Source organism: Castanea sativa, chromosome 6 (assembly GCF_040712315.1).
Source record: "Castanea sativa cultivar Marrone di Chiusa Pesio chromosome 6, ASM4071231v1".
Taxonomy (NCBI): domain Eukaryota; kingdom Viridiplantae; phylum Streptophyta; class Magnoliopsida; order Fagales; family Fagaceae; genus Castanea; species Castanea sativa.
In genome coordinates, this window is record NC_134018.1 from 60,370,916 (window position 1) to 60,385,834 (window position 14,919).

The 14,919-nt window shown below is 30.5% G+C and overlaps 1 long non-coding RNA gene across 2 annotated transcripts; it reads right to left on the reverse strand.

The window, feature by feature from the left end:
• Window positions 1-659: 659 nt before the first annotated feature.
• LOC142641438 (uncharacterized) lies at window positions 660-12,977 on the reverse strand. Of its 2 annotated transcripts, XR_012845401.1 has the most exons (6): window positions 12,795-12,977; window positions 10,215-10,268; window positions 5,808-5,890; window positions 4,266-4,316; window positions 1,918-1,988; window positions 660-969 (listed from the first exon to the last, which is right to left on the reverse strand). It is a non-coding gene; the product is annotated as an uncharacterized LOC142641438 (long non-coding RNA). The 2 variants fall into 2 exon arrangements; XR_012845400.1 differs by lacking the exons at window positions 10,215-10,268; window positions 12,795-12,977 and adding an exon at window positions 7,225-7,506 and having other exon boundaries at window positions 663-969.
• Between the last annotated feature and the right edge of the window lie 1,942 nt (window positions 12,978-14,919).

Genomic DNA, 14,919 nt, shown 5'->3' on the forward strand with positions numbered 1-14,919 from the left:
TGAGAAAGAAAAAAAACATCATAAAATAAATGTTATTGATTGATAACTAAAATCTGTTTTTATTTTAATTTATAAAATATAAATTATTTTGATAACTCAACTATAAGTAACAGTTTAATTTCATTTATAAGCTATTTGATTATATCTAGTTCCCAATGTTAAACCGTTTGAATTTTTTCCATTTGCCTTTGCTTTTCTTTTAGAAATAGTGATTTTTACATGAAATTACTTTACTCCCTGGCTGACTCAACCCATAGTTATTTTTTCTGAAAAATTATAATATACCCTCTTGCTGTGGAATTATATAATGACATGCTTGATAGAGGTTTTACACCAGATAAATATAGTTTTGTTGGATGACTAAATTGGCTCTGAGGACCTCTCTGATGTGGTTGCTTCAGTTGGCTGAGATTCCTCTGTTGTTACAGGTTCTTTTCTCTATAATTTAGAGATTCATTTGTATTTTTGTAAGACATCCTGAAGTTTTTTTTTTCTTAATAATTCAATAGTTACAACAATGAGGGGGGGGGGATTCGAACCCTCTTTCTCCTAAAAATGGAAAATAGGATATGTCATGACCCAAATCCATGAAACATGAATTTAGATACATGACTAACTTGCTAACCTTACCTAGCTCAATAAACATAATTTATTTAAACATTGTTTCATAAAACTCCAAATAAACAATGCTTCTGATAAACCTCTTATAATAACTAAAATCCACAAATTATAAAAGTCTCCAAAATATTGTGAATTCTAAGCGGGAGAAGAAAAAAAAATAAAAACTAATAATCTTTTCAAAACTCCACAAATTGAAATAAACTCCACTATATAAAATGTGAACTACAAAACAAAGGTAACTAAAATTTTATGAGTCTTCAAGTAACACTGAAGCTGCCTACAACTTCCACGATCTACCTTGCACCTCACAAGCGGTCCAAAGGTTCTAATTCCCCACTATACTTTAATCTGAAAATATTAATTGATTGGGTGAGCCACACATCTAGTAAGTAATTATACAGAATACACAACGGAATAGAGTCAAGCAAAGCACGAGTTTGATTTCACAATTTCACTCAAAATATCCAATATAGTTTTCAAAACATGTAAAGAATCACTTAATACACATATAATCATATCTTAAAGTCTTTTGGAAACACATACAAATAATTGATCAGAGCACAGTGTCACATATACACATCACATATTCTGACATACAATCATGTGAGTGGATACTAACATCTAACCCCTGCTAGTGAGGGATCAATACATATTCTCACATACAATCCTGTGAGCGGATTTACACATATATCTGATCAATTCTAAAAACACTCATTTTAAGTCACATATCACAAACAATAAAGTTTATACAACATATAATAATGTTCTCAATATTAACAATTGTTCCAACAATAAAGATATATTGAATATCACAATATCAAATTGAAACATAAATCAAAAGATGCTTGACTCTCTTAGGGAACGAATAGAAACTGAAGAGGTTATATAAATATTTTTACAATTCTTGAATAAGTTTGAAAATCCAGTTTGCTAAAAGGAACGTCTTAAATACCATTTGAAAAATAAGAACATGATTTCGAAATCACTTGGTTTGAAACAATTTAAAGAACAAAAATCTTTTAGAAAACTTACTTTGAAACTCAATTATTTTCATAAAATAGTTTAGTTAAAAATCATCTTTTAAATGGGATTTGGACATTCAAAACGTTATTCAAAATTCGAAATTTCTTTTAAAACATTATTTAAAAGCCAATTAAAATTTCTCTTTCAATAGTGTAAAAATGCTTTTTGAGAAACTTAAAAAAAAAATGTAAGCTTAAAATTATAACTTTGAAAATCTTTAACTTCTAAGAACCTAAAGAGCAAAACTTGTGCATATTATGCATAATTACTTACCGCACTCGAATCACTCTGAAAGTCCAGCCAAAATAATCTCCAAAGAGCCTCAAGACACTCTTAAATAGGACCTATAATCAATTATGGAAATTACTCAATATCCTCTACAAAATATAAATTTTACTAAACTACAAAAATTGACTCACTAGTAAAATACTTTGCTGAACTACATGATAGCACTAATGCAAAGTATCTTTACCCAAAAATGCGTTTTCCTTTGAATTTATCAGAACGTAGAGACAACAGCTAATATCTTAGAGTTTAAGTTAATATACATAACCCCAAACAAACCATATTATATATATCCACCATAGAAAACTTTACAGCTATCCTAATATCCTAATATGTATATATATATATATATATATATATATATATATATATATATATATATATATATATATATATATATATATATATATTTAACACCACATTGGCATAGCATGAGTCCCAAAGGCAATGAAACTACAGCCGAATTATTTGACTTCTTCTATTCATTATATATATATATATATAATGGTTGAAGAAGAAGTCAAAGAAGGTGGCTATTGTTCTTCTGTTGGATTTGTGTGTGTGTGTATAACCCGCGCAATGCGCGGGATCATTTGAAATCTCAAAAGTAGAAGAGAAATTTGGCTAATGAAATAATTTTTTAAAGAAAAAATTTGTTGCAAAGTGTGTAAGATACATTAGTTATCAATTTGGACCATCCATTCAACACACTATTATTTTAATCTTTTGAACCTTTATGCAGTTGATTGCCTTCACATGTTAAAAACGTGGTGAAAATAGCAATAAGTTGAAAATTGCATATGATCAATGACAGTTTTTAAAAATGTTCTTTAACCATAATTAGCTGACACTAATAATTATGTAGATAGAGTGGAATATTAACTAAAATCTAAGGGATAATCAATATTGTATAAGAAAAACATTACACTTTCAGATTTCAAAGTTCTACAATTTCAATCACTCTTCAAAAACAACAAATTAGGTAGGATAGAAAACAGAAACTGAAAACTAAATTGAATTTTGTAGTTGATATTTTCCCTTTTGATCTTAGCGTGCTAGTTGCTGCATCACTTCGAATAGTGATAACACTTTCTCTTTCTTAGCGCCCCACCCCCTTTTGAATAGTAAGCAGTAAGTTATTTGTCCAAATCCAATAATAGGAAAAACCGATTGAAACCCCTTTTTTTGCTAACGTGACAGCAACTACAAACTGGCAGCTAGGAATCAACTGAATGACCAATGCATTGGTAAGTCCTTTGTTGTACTGGGAATCCCTTAGCAAAGAATATCTATTGCACCACACCCATACACATCCTAAAATATTTAGTTTAGAATAAGATCAATAGGATGCAAAAGAAAAAAAAAAGAAGTGTAATAATCATTTGACTACAAAAATGAACCCCTCATTTTAAGTAGTCAGCAACTTTCAGATTCTAGTAAGCCAAAAGACTACACTACAAATCATATTATAAACAAAACAAAAACTCTCCCCTTTTACAATCAAATTTAAGAAATTTTTACAGACATTTAATCTGGCCTAAGCAATTACAGGTATTGACTTACCCCCAAAATGTGTAAACAATTGTACCAGAACTACAATTGAACTACTTTCTTAAACCTCCATTATTGTGGTTGCTAATATTTGGTTTTTGAAATTCCAAGTTAAGAAAATTCGAGCCTTTGACATTGCTAGAGCTCATAAACCAACCTCTAAGTTAGAGTATTGCAAATGTAGTTTGACCTCTTAAAAAATTGTGGGAAGTGCTTTCATTTCTCAATGTCTATTTATCTGGTCAAGATCCTAATCATCCTATATATACTTATTAGAGACTCTTGATTATTTTCCTTCACATATAAGATGAGGTTTTCTCTCTACTTTATGTTGAATCGTTCTTTCCCATGTCTACATATCACCCTTCACCCAATTTCTTGAAGGCATGGAGATGCCATTTGAGCTGCTCAACGTCAAGTTTACTTGCTTTCTACAAATCTGCTCTAAAAAAATTCCATAATTCCATTTACCAAGAAATTATTATTACTATACATTCTAAAGAATCTTAGTCATCACAACCCAAACTTTGATGGTATTTACGAAGGATCCTGACAAATTACATTGAAATAAACAGACATGCTTTTTCACTGTACAACTAACTCAACTAAAAAACTTAAATCAAAACCAACCCAACCAAAACACTAAAAACTAAATCATATTCCTTAGTTCATAACCAAATCAAAGGAAAAAAAATATATGAATTGTAACATTCAATTTCACCAATGCTGTACTTATTCACCAAAATGACTCAATACAGACTTATGCATATTTCTTTGAGCATTACCTCAACTTGTGGGTTTTTGTCACGAAGCAATATATCCACACTCTTCTGTGTCTGCAGGGTGCAAGAGAAGTGATTTAAGATAAGTTAATGATGATAATAAATATACAACTAAGTAGTACAAACTATTTATACATCTAATTCATCTTAGATTATCATCATCTCAACTATTTAACAAAATAGGTAAAGCTCCTCGTCCTCCCCTCCCCACCTTTTCTTTCTTGGATAAATAATAAAAATTCTATTAAAATGAAGGGGAAGACTAATGTAAATGATGGAAAAGGATCATAAAATCTACAGGAAAAAAAAGGAATAACGAATAAGGCCAAGATCATCAAACCACTCCAGAATGACCTCAAAAACATTGATTTCAGCTTTATAGCTCCAAACCATTAAATGGACAATTACTTCTTTCCCAGCAAATTGCCCACATTAAGTACAGAGGGACCAACATTTTGAGTAAAACTCCTGTACTTTCCAAAGAAACTCTTCCATCCAGATAACACATTGATCACCTTTTTTAGCATCATCCAATGGATTCCAAATTGTTCTTTGACAATACTCTCAATAAACACTATATATATATATATATATATATATATATATATATATATATATATATATATATATTCATTTGACTATTTATTTTTCAATTTATTGACTAATAATGACTGATTCTCTTTCTCTTACGAAAAGAGTTCAAATTTATTATAAACAATATATTTTATAATCAACCATGCTGTATCCTAATTTATAGTGCCTTAACAAAATGAACTATCCAAGAATAAATTTTAAAAAAAAAAAAAAACATAGTGAAAGATGGAAAAGGAAAAATAATCTTGTGAAGAACAAAAATTAGAGTAGGCACTTTGCTAAGCTATTATCATTGATTAAAGAGGAGAAAACATCTACTGATAGGTAAAATATAAGCAAACTTCATGACATCTTAAGCTGAGTATCTTCATTTTTGCAATTCATAATGCTTGTCCAATTTCTGTCCTATCCATTTTTTTCACAATCATAAAAGTTGAAGAGAATGCAATAATAGAGTCTAGAGATTACTTTCACCAATTGAATCAACCTCTGAATTAGATCTACTAAGTTGGAACTGTTAATAAAACAAAAGCACATATATCTAAAATAGAGTACCATATAATATAATTGTTTCCTACAAATAGTGGTTGTGCTAAGTGGATGTCATTTCCTTTTTTCTTTATATATTACATATATATATATACATATATATATAGATATATATTTTAAATTTTCTCTTTTTACCTGTTCATTTTATACACTGACACTGATTGCAAACTTTCAAGGACCAAAAAAAAAAAAAAAATTGGAATTTTAAAAGACAAATTATAATCAATCACAGCACACAGATTTATCGAACAACTGTTCTAAAACAAAATTATGCAGAAAATTACTGCAAAAATTTGAAGAATCAATATTCTAGGGTTCTGCATTCTTGTCCATGCCGTAAGAATCAATTTTCACAACAAAGCACCAAAAGGAAAAGAATGAACACAAAGAATTGATGTGTACCTTTCAAAGGAATAGCGTCGATCTCTATCTCCGTATCTCAAAACCTTTGGGATGTTGGCACTTATTACAAAATCATTCTCACACTGCCATATATGCAAAAAAAGACATTGATAAATTTTTTTTTTTTTTTTAAAGAGCAGTGGAGCTCAAAAGGGTACAACACTAAAATTCAAATAAATCTCATCAACGAACAAAAAATACCCATATCATTTTGTAATTAAATACATATGCTTTAAAGTAATAAAAGTCACATGCTTCTTAATGCTCCCAAATTTTACTAAAGCACAATCCCAAAAACAGATATAGAATATAGGATAATGTTTGAGACCCACCAATTAAGTTGCAGAAGATTGAAGGTAGCACAAACATTAGACCAAATTATATGCATTAACTTACCTGGGTTGCAAAAGGGAGTTTATGATATAAATCTTGATAGTTTTTAGTCTTTCAAAGCAACAAAAACACTATCAACAAAAGTGAATAAATGGTTGGACTTGTCAACACCCACTACGTCTACAACCCCATCAATCCATGAATTCAATTTCTAATTCATCCATCATCCAAGTCTATGCATAACGTATTAAAATAAGCAATAACCAATATAGCAGATTTAGGGACAACATAAAAATTATTAAATGATTAACCCAACAACGTTTTGAAGACAAACAAATAAAACATATTGAAACCTTAACTATATAATTAATAATTATTATCTAGTAATCATCCTAAACAGTTACATACCCAAAATTAAGCCTAAATCAAAAGCAATTCAATTGAAATACCAAAGCCAAAAACATATTTTGTCAGCAATTTTTAAAATCATAACTGAAAACTTTACAGGCAATGTTTTAGGAGGTATAACGGTGTCTTGAAGGCGGAATTTGGAGGGAGACCGGTCTGATAAAGTCCCTCAGATTTCCCTATCTCTCTCTCTGACTCTCTCTAGATCTTTGCAACTTTGCCCCTTATAGCCATTCGCTCCCAACTATAGTGAAAACTGATTAGGGCTGGTGGGCCATTTTTAACATTGTAAAGGTTTAGTAATTCCACCAAACCAAACGATTTAAGTATCGAAACTGATCGCTCAATATTGGACCAAACGAATCTCTATTTTTTTTTTAGAGTTTGTGAATGGATAAGAGACGGTAGTTTTGGGACGTTGAAGATGCAGAGGAAGGATTTGTGAGAGGAATTTCTATGGGATTTAAAAGAATGTTTGAAGCAGTAAAAGTTAAAATTTTAAAAATACTGAAACGATTCTCTTTTTTCTCAAAACAAAAGCAAATATCTACAAACATTTTGATAGAAAACCCTAAAACCCAAAACAAAAATGAATCAAATCTAAACCTATCCAACAAAAAACTCAATTAAAAGTAAAATTTCATACCCAAATCTAAAAAATGGAAAAAACATTTACCGGTGCCGGTTCCGACGATTTGGGTGGTTGATATATGGCCTAACGGTTTCTCTCTGTTCTTGGTGTTCCGATGGTCTAAGTCTGGCCAGGGAACGAACAATCGCTGGCCTTGGATATTTCTCTCTTTCTCTTGGGTCCAACGAACAACTCTGTTCTCTCTCTCTCCGTATACGGCCAAGCAATTTCGGCATTTAAGCAATTAGTGTTGTATTTATACTGAGAAACATCAGCCTGTTTTAACGCTGTGATAGGAAGCCCTCCAAGCGATGCACCGTACGTTTTTTTTTAAATTAAACCGTATACGTGTCTGAATTTTAGATAGGCAGTTATCCTATTTGTCAACACGTACTTAAATGTAGGAATCAACTTTCTCTCAGCTTCGTCTATTATATATACTAGTGTTTAACCCGCGCAATGCGCGGGATCATTTTATGTAATAGAAAACAATTAACATAAAAATACATTAAAATTCGTCAAGTGCACGTTGTACAGCCCCTCATTTGTCCTATACTTGCAAAAATTCTATCTATAAAATACAATACAAAATATCACTCCCTTCATATGTTACAATAGTTTTCATCTAGAAACAAAATATCAAGCACATGATATATATCAAGCAAGCTAACCACAAACAAAAGGCCTTTTATGTTAGTTTTTTTTCTTTTTTCTTTTAATAAGCCTTGGGTTTTTAGAGACAAAACATAACCTTAATTTCTAGCACATAGTTTGAAAACGTTCTGTTTTTTTACTCCTCATTCTCCAATGTCAATTACTCTTTTGATTTCCATGTTAATATGTCAAGCATATCACACCAATACTTGTGAAATCCAAACTCATTTTAGTAAAACAACTTCAAATTGTTAATTACAACGGACAGAATTAGAATCAACCAATCAATCAACAAATAAACAAAACCACTAATAAGATTTTAGATGAAAAATATGAAACAATTCTCACAAAATCTAAAGTTATATATTACAATGTGCTTAAAATAAATTTAAAAAAAAAAATTCCGGCAAACATACACAAAATAAAATAATAGATGCAAGAAACCATTGTTTGCAAGGGACTAAACCATTGTTCCAACGCTACTTTATATATATAAAACACACACACACACACACCAAATAGAAAGGAAGAAACCAAAAAATTAAAACAATAATAAATAAAAAAGAAATAGGCATTCCCTTAGTTCCCAACTCTTGGTCTATACTGAATCTAATTTAAGGAGATGACAGACATCATCAAATAATTTGCCACCAACAACAACTGTTTCAAAGGAGAACCCAATCTGGAATTCTTAGAAATTATTTTTAGCATTGCCACTAATTAGCTAATATCAATCAGTTATATTCAAACTAACTAAATTCATTCATGCACTAAAGAATTAAACCTAGTATGTAAACATTATAAACTGGAAAATCAATGTGTATAAATAATATCAAGGATAAATACTTGTAAACTAAAGTATCTCTTAATTAGCACACACACAATGCAAATAACTCAAAATTCCATTTATACACTTCTTTGATTATGGGAATAAATCTAGGACATGAATGAAAGGAAAAAGAAAAAAAGAAAAAAAAAAGACACACTTCTTCTGAAAATGACCAACCTGGCATCAACACATGATTTAGAAAAAATGATAACTGAAATCTTATAAGTTATAACTATAAGAGCTTGTACCTTTGAGTAAAACATTTGAATTTTAACCTTTGAACTATTCGTAGTTGTTCTGGTTTTCACTAATCATAATCTTGTGTTAGTGATATGGCTCACTGCTTCATTAAATTTTTCTCCAAAAAAAAAAAAAAAATCAACCAAATAAACCTAAAGCATAACCAATTAAACCAAATACCCAAATGTAAAACATAATTAACACCTAAATTTCAAAAATAAAAAACAGAACATAATTCTATCTCTACCTTTCAACAGCAACCATCATATAAGGATTGAAGAAAAAAGAAAGAAGGAAGAGAAGAAAAGAAAAAAAAAAAAAGAATTCAGAGAATGAAATTGAAAGGCTTGATGTTTTAAAGTCACAAATTTTTGTGTTCTTTTCTGGAAAATGGCAAATTTTTAAGTGGGGTTTTTTCCTACATGTAGCAACATCCTTAATTGTAGAGACTTACCTTCTCTTAGTTTCTGCTTTTATATATAGTATTAGATATTTGATTTGAAATCACGTCTATAAGACATTTGAAATGTAAGACCATGTTAATAATAATGCAAAGAGTACATTTGATCAAGTAATTTTAGAAACTGCATCAAAGTGAACACTATAAATGAGAAATAATATAGGCTCAGATGATGCATGTGATGTCTTAAAAATCGGAATTCAAAATACCATGAATGAAAAATGAAATAGTTATAGTGTGGAATTATGGCCATTAGATAAACTCAAAGAGACAGTTGGTTATCATGTAGTTTAATCCATTAATATCTCGTATGACTATGTAGCGCACCACTACTACTACCATGAAACCTTGTCATTTCTAAGCCTAAGAGAATGCATCAATTCATTTTTCTAAACACATTAAAACACAAATGTACAATCTGCAAACTTCCCCAATAATGGCAAGTTTAAAGGCTGTCTCTAAGAGAATACGTCAATCTCAAATCAATATTTTTTTCCAAACACATTAAAAGTTAAAACACATACTTGTACAATCTGCAAAATTTCAGATTTAAGTTTTAAGTGTTAACATGTTCAGGCTTAAATATTTGTCTAATTTCACCTATTTGAAGGCTAAATCTGCTCCAACTAAAAAAGTTGTTTACAAATTGTCAAAAATTTACACATAAGATCATTATAAATATGAATATAAATATTAAGAACTAATATATTATGGTAATCACAATGTGCTCTTATATTTGGCTTAAGTTGCTCATAACGTGCTCTTATAGAATAATGATTGAGACCCAACAATTAAATTGCAGCAAATTGAAGGTAAGACCAAAATTAGACTATATTAAATGGATTAAGTTACCTGGGTTGCAAACTCTTATTGACTTTGCCATAAACAGCCATCAAGTTGGGTATTCTAATACCAAATAGAACAATTAATAAATAAGCAAATTTCAAGCATAGAGAAATTGATTTTGAAACATAATCATATTTAATAAACAAACTTAAATGTGGAGATAAAAAAAGACCCGAACAAATTTCAAAACCTGATTAAAATATGAAACTGAAAAGCCAAGAGAAACACTTAATTTGAAGATCCAAATCAAAACCAATCCAAACAAAATATCAAAACCTAATCATATTTAACAAACAAACTTAAATGCAAAGATAAAAACTCACCGGTAGTGGTTCCAGCCTCTCTCTATCTTCCCCTACATGGGACCTTTTTTTATCATTCTCCGCCAAACGGTAGGAAAAAAAAATGGCAGAGTTTGTTTTTTAACAAATCTTAGGCTTGTCTTTTTAAAGTTGTTCTAAATGGTGTCTAACTAATTACGTTTAATAGTTGTTCTGCTTTTATATATAGCAAGTTGCGCATGATATATTCTACAAAACCAACTTGAAAAAACACGTCTAAAAATCTCAATTCATGACAGAAGAACTTGATCAAATCATGCTTTGTATTCAAGAACTACCTAAATAAAATTGATCAATTTAAAAAAAAAAAAAATGCATGCATGATAATTATACAACTCAATAAATTTTTTTGGCTGAATTATTATTAAAAAAAAAAAATCACAACATAAGCACTAAAAACCTATAATTTGAGAAAACCCAAGCAAGATATGCTAAGTATCCTCTATCATTGTTACACGAAAGAAAGGTTCTTGATGTGTCCTAATTACATAGCATGTGTATGCCTATCTATGTCTATATGTGTAATGAATATTATGTTGGATTCATTGCCAAGAACATAAATCATAATCAATGGTTACTACAGATTAGAAGGTTTATATATACAATTTGTTCATATCATAAAAAAAAAACTTCTAATTGTAAGTGAGGCTACTAAAGCAAGCTGCTAGCAATATTTTAATATCAGAAATCTCTAGTTGTTGAAATTCACTTGCTGCATTATTGCAGTATGTTCACTTTATTCCTTTAATTGCAAATATACCCAATTATCACCTTTTAAAAAAAAACATGAAAACAGAATATGTCACTTTTAAAATATGATTTTTGAGAATCAACATGGTGACATAAATATACACGTTTGTATGATCTAAAGGACAAATGATAGGGAACTTATTACAAAATCATTCCCACACTGCCATATATGCAAAAAAAGACACTCATAATTTTTTTTTTTTTTTTTTGAAAAGCCCAGTGGAGCTCAAAAGGGTACAATACTACAATTCAAATAAATCTCATCAACGAACAAAAAATACCCATATCATTTTGTAATTAAATACATATGCTTTAAAGTAATAAAGTCACATGCTTCTTAATGCTCCCAAATTTTACTAAAGCACAATCCCAGAAACAGATATAGAATATAGGATAATGTTTGAGACCCACCAATTAAGTTGCAGAAGATTGAAGGTAGCACAAAAATTAGACCAAATTATATGCATTAACTTACCTGGTTTGCAAAAGGGAGTTTATGATATAAATGTTGATAGTTTTTAGTCTTTCAAAGCAACAAAAACACTATCAACAGAAGTGAATAAATGGTTGGACTTGTCAACACCCACTACGTCTACAACCCCATCAGTCCATGAATTCAATTTCTAATTCATCCATCATCCAAGTCTATGCATAACGTATTAAAATAAACAATAACCAATATAGCAGATTTAGGGACAACATAAAAATTATTAAATGATTATCCCAACAACGTTGTGAAGACAAACAAATAAAACATATTGAAACCTTAACTATAAAATTAATAATTATTATCTAGTAATCATCCTAAACAGTTACATACCCAAAATTAAGCCTAAATCAAAAGCAATTCAATTGAAATACCAAAGCCAAAAACATATTTTGTCAGCAATTTTTAAAATCATAACTGAAAACTTTACAGGAAATGTTTCAGGAGGTATAACGGTGACTTGAAGGCGGAATTTGGAGGGAGACCGGCCTGATAAAGTCCCTCAGATTTCCCTATCTCTCTCTCTGACTCTCTCTGGCTCTTTGCGACTTTGCCCCTTATAGCCATTCGCTCCCAACTATAGTGAAAACTGATTAGGGCTGGTGGGCCTTTTTTAACATCGTAAAGGTTTAGTAATTCCACCAAACCAAACGATTTAAGTACCGAAACGGATAGCTCAATATTGGACCAAACGAATCTCTATTTTTTTTTTAGGGTTTGTGAATGGATTAGAGATGGTAGTTTTGGGACGTTGAAGATGCAGAGGAAGGATTTGTGAGAGGATTTCTATGGGATTTAAAGAACGTTTGAAGCAGTAAAAGTTAAAATTTTAAAAATACTGAAACGATTCTCTTTTTTCTCAAAACAAAAGCAAATATCTACAACCATTTTGATAGAAAACCCTAAAACCCAAAACAAAAATGAATCAAATCTAAACCTACCCAACAAAAAAACTCAATTAAAAGCAAAATTTCATACCCAAATCTAAAAAATGGAAAAAAAATTTACCCGTGCCGGTTCCGACGATTTGGGTGGTTGATATATGGACTAACGGTTTGTTTATGTTCTTGCTGTACCGATGGTCTAAGTCTGGCCAGGGAACGAAAAATCGGCGGCCTTGGATATTTCTCTCCTTCTCTTGGGTCCGATGAACAACTCTGTTCTCTCTCTCTCCGTATACGGGCAAGCAATCTCGCCATTTAAGCAGTTAGTGTTGTATTTATACTCAGAGACATTAGCCTGTTTTAACCCTGCGATAGGAAGCCTCTCCAACCAATGCACCGTACATTTTTTTTATAGATTAAACTGTATAAGTGTCTGAATTTTAGATAGGCAGTTATCCTATTTGTCAACACCTCCTTAAATGCAGGAACCAATTTTCTCTCAGCTTCGTCTATTATATATATATTGATATAGATATACACCAATTCAATGGAAGAAGAATGGCCGAATTGTTTGACTTCAATCTAGGATTATATGTACAAATCCAATGGAAGACTTAAACAAAAATATTGATTCGTAAAATCCCAGGGCTCAAATCTAACATCTAATCCAGTGGCAAATCTAAACGTTAGAATATAAATTTTAGGATCAAAATCAAATTTCTAAATAACCTAATAAAATTCTAATTTTTCTTGTTTCTAATTAAGAGAAATCTTACCTTGAACAATCTGATTGTCTCTTCAATTGTACGTGCTCTAACTCCAAGGAAAACATCTCTTAGCCTCTTAGATAAAACCCTAATTATCTCTTCCTCTATTCTGTAGCTTGTATTATAAGATGTGGGCTTAGTGGGTAGTGGGCTGCAATAACAATTAAAAGAAAGCCTACAACCCAACAATTATATTTTAAAGAAAACTCTTAAATAAAAATTATGTGGGGTATTACAGGATATGCCACAGAGCTACAAATCTCTTGGTAGGAATTATGAAGGTAATATTGGTAGGAATATGTGATCAAATTTCACACACACATATAAAGAAAAATAATTATAGAGTAAAATATAATTTAGTTATTCAACTATTTATTAGAGTTCATTTCCATTGATAAACTATTGATTATATATGGTTCCCAATATTAAACAGTCTTAATTTTTCCTTTGACTTTGTTTTTATTTTATTTTATTTTTTGAGACAATTTCAACCGGATTATATATAAGTATGGATGAAACCTAGGTATAGTACCTTAGATGCTGTTTCTTAGGTTCCCCTCTTAAAATTCTGTCATGCGACTACTTAACTAAAAAATACACTTTCCTTCCATGAGAAAAAATCCACATGGCAGAATTTTAAGAGGGGAACCTAAAGAACAACACTTAAGTACTCTACCTAAGGGTATGTTTGGTTAGAGTGAAAACAGAGAGGATGGAAAATAGGAAGACGAAAATAGAGTGTAAAATGGTATTTTCCACCGTTTGGTTCAGGAGAGAAAATAAGAGAAATAGAAAATGGGAGGAAAATAATCCCTCCGGACCCCACACTTTTTTATCCTCCCAATTTGGGTGGAAAACAGGGAGGAAAAGATGTTGAATGATGTAATTTATACAAATATCCTCACTTTATTGCACTCACCTATCCCTCTCACTTTCCCACTATTATATAACGAGGACATGATAGTCAATTTATATAAACTACATTTTCTATCCTCCTCTTTTTCTTTCCAATCAAACAAAAAAAAATTTCACCCTCCCACTTTTCCACATCTCCAACCAAACACACATGAGGGAAAACCAAAATCTTTTCTATCCTCTCACTTTTCCACTTCTCCAACCAAACGGACCCTAAGTCTTGCAATGTAAGTATATAACAATGACTTCATAGCTCAACTGTTTTTCTTTTATTTCATGTTAGACTGTGATAAGGTCAAAACATTATAATGTCGACATCAAATTTGATTATAGAATCTGTCACATCACATAATAACCTGAACCTTTTTTTAGGTAACGTTCAATGGTAACTCATACCACTTTGAACAATCATTAACTTCATGTTGGGTATCATAGAAACACCCTACCAATAAGAAGTATACATGTAAACTTTCAATGGATTCTAAAAAAAAAAATTAAAAAAAAACTTATGATTAAAAATCCAAGATAAATAAAACTTAAGTGCAATTCCTTAATTGCAATACATCT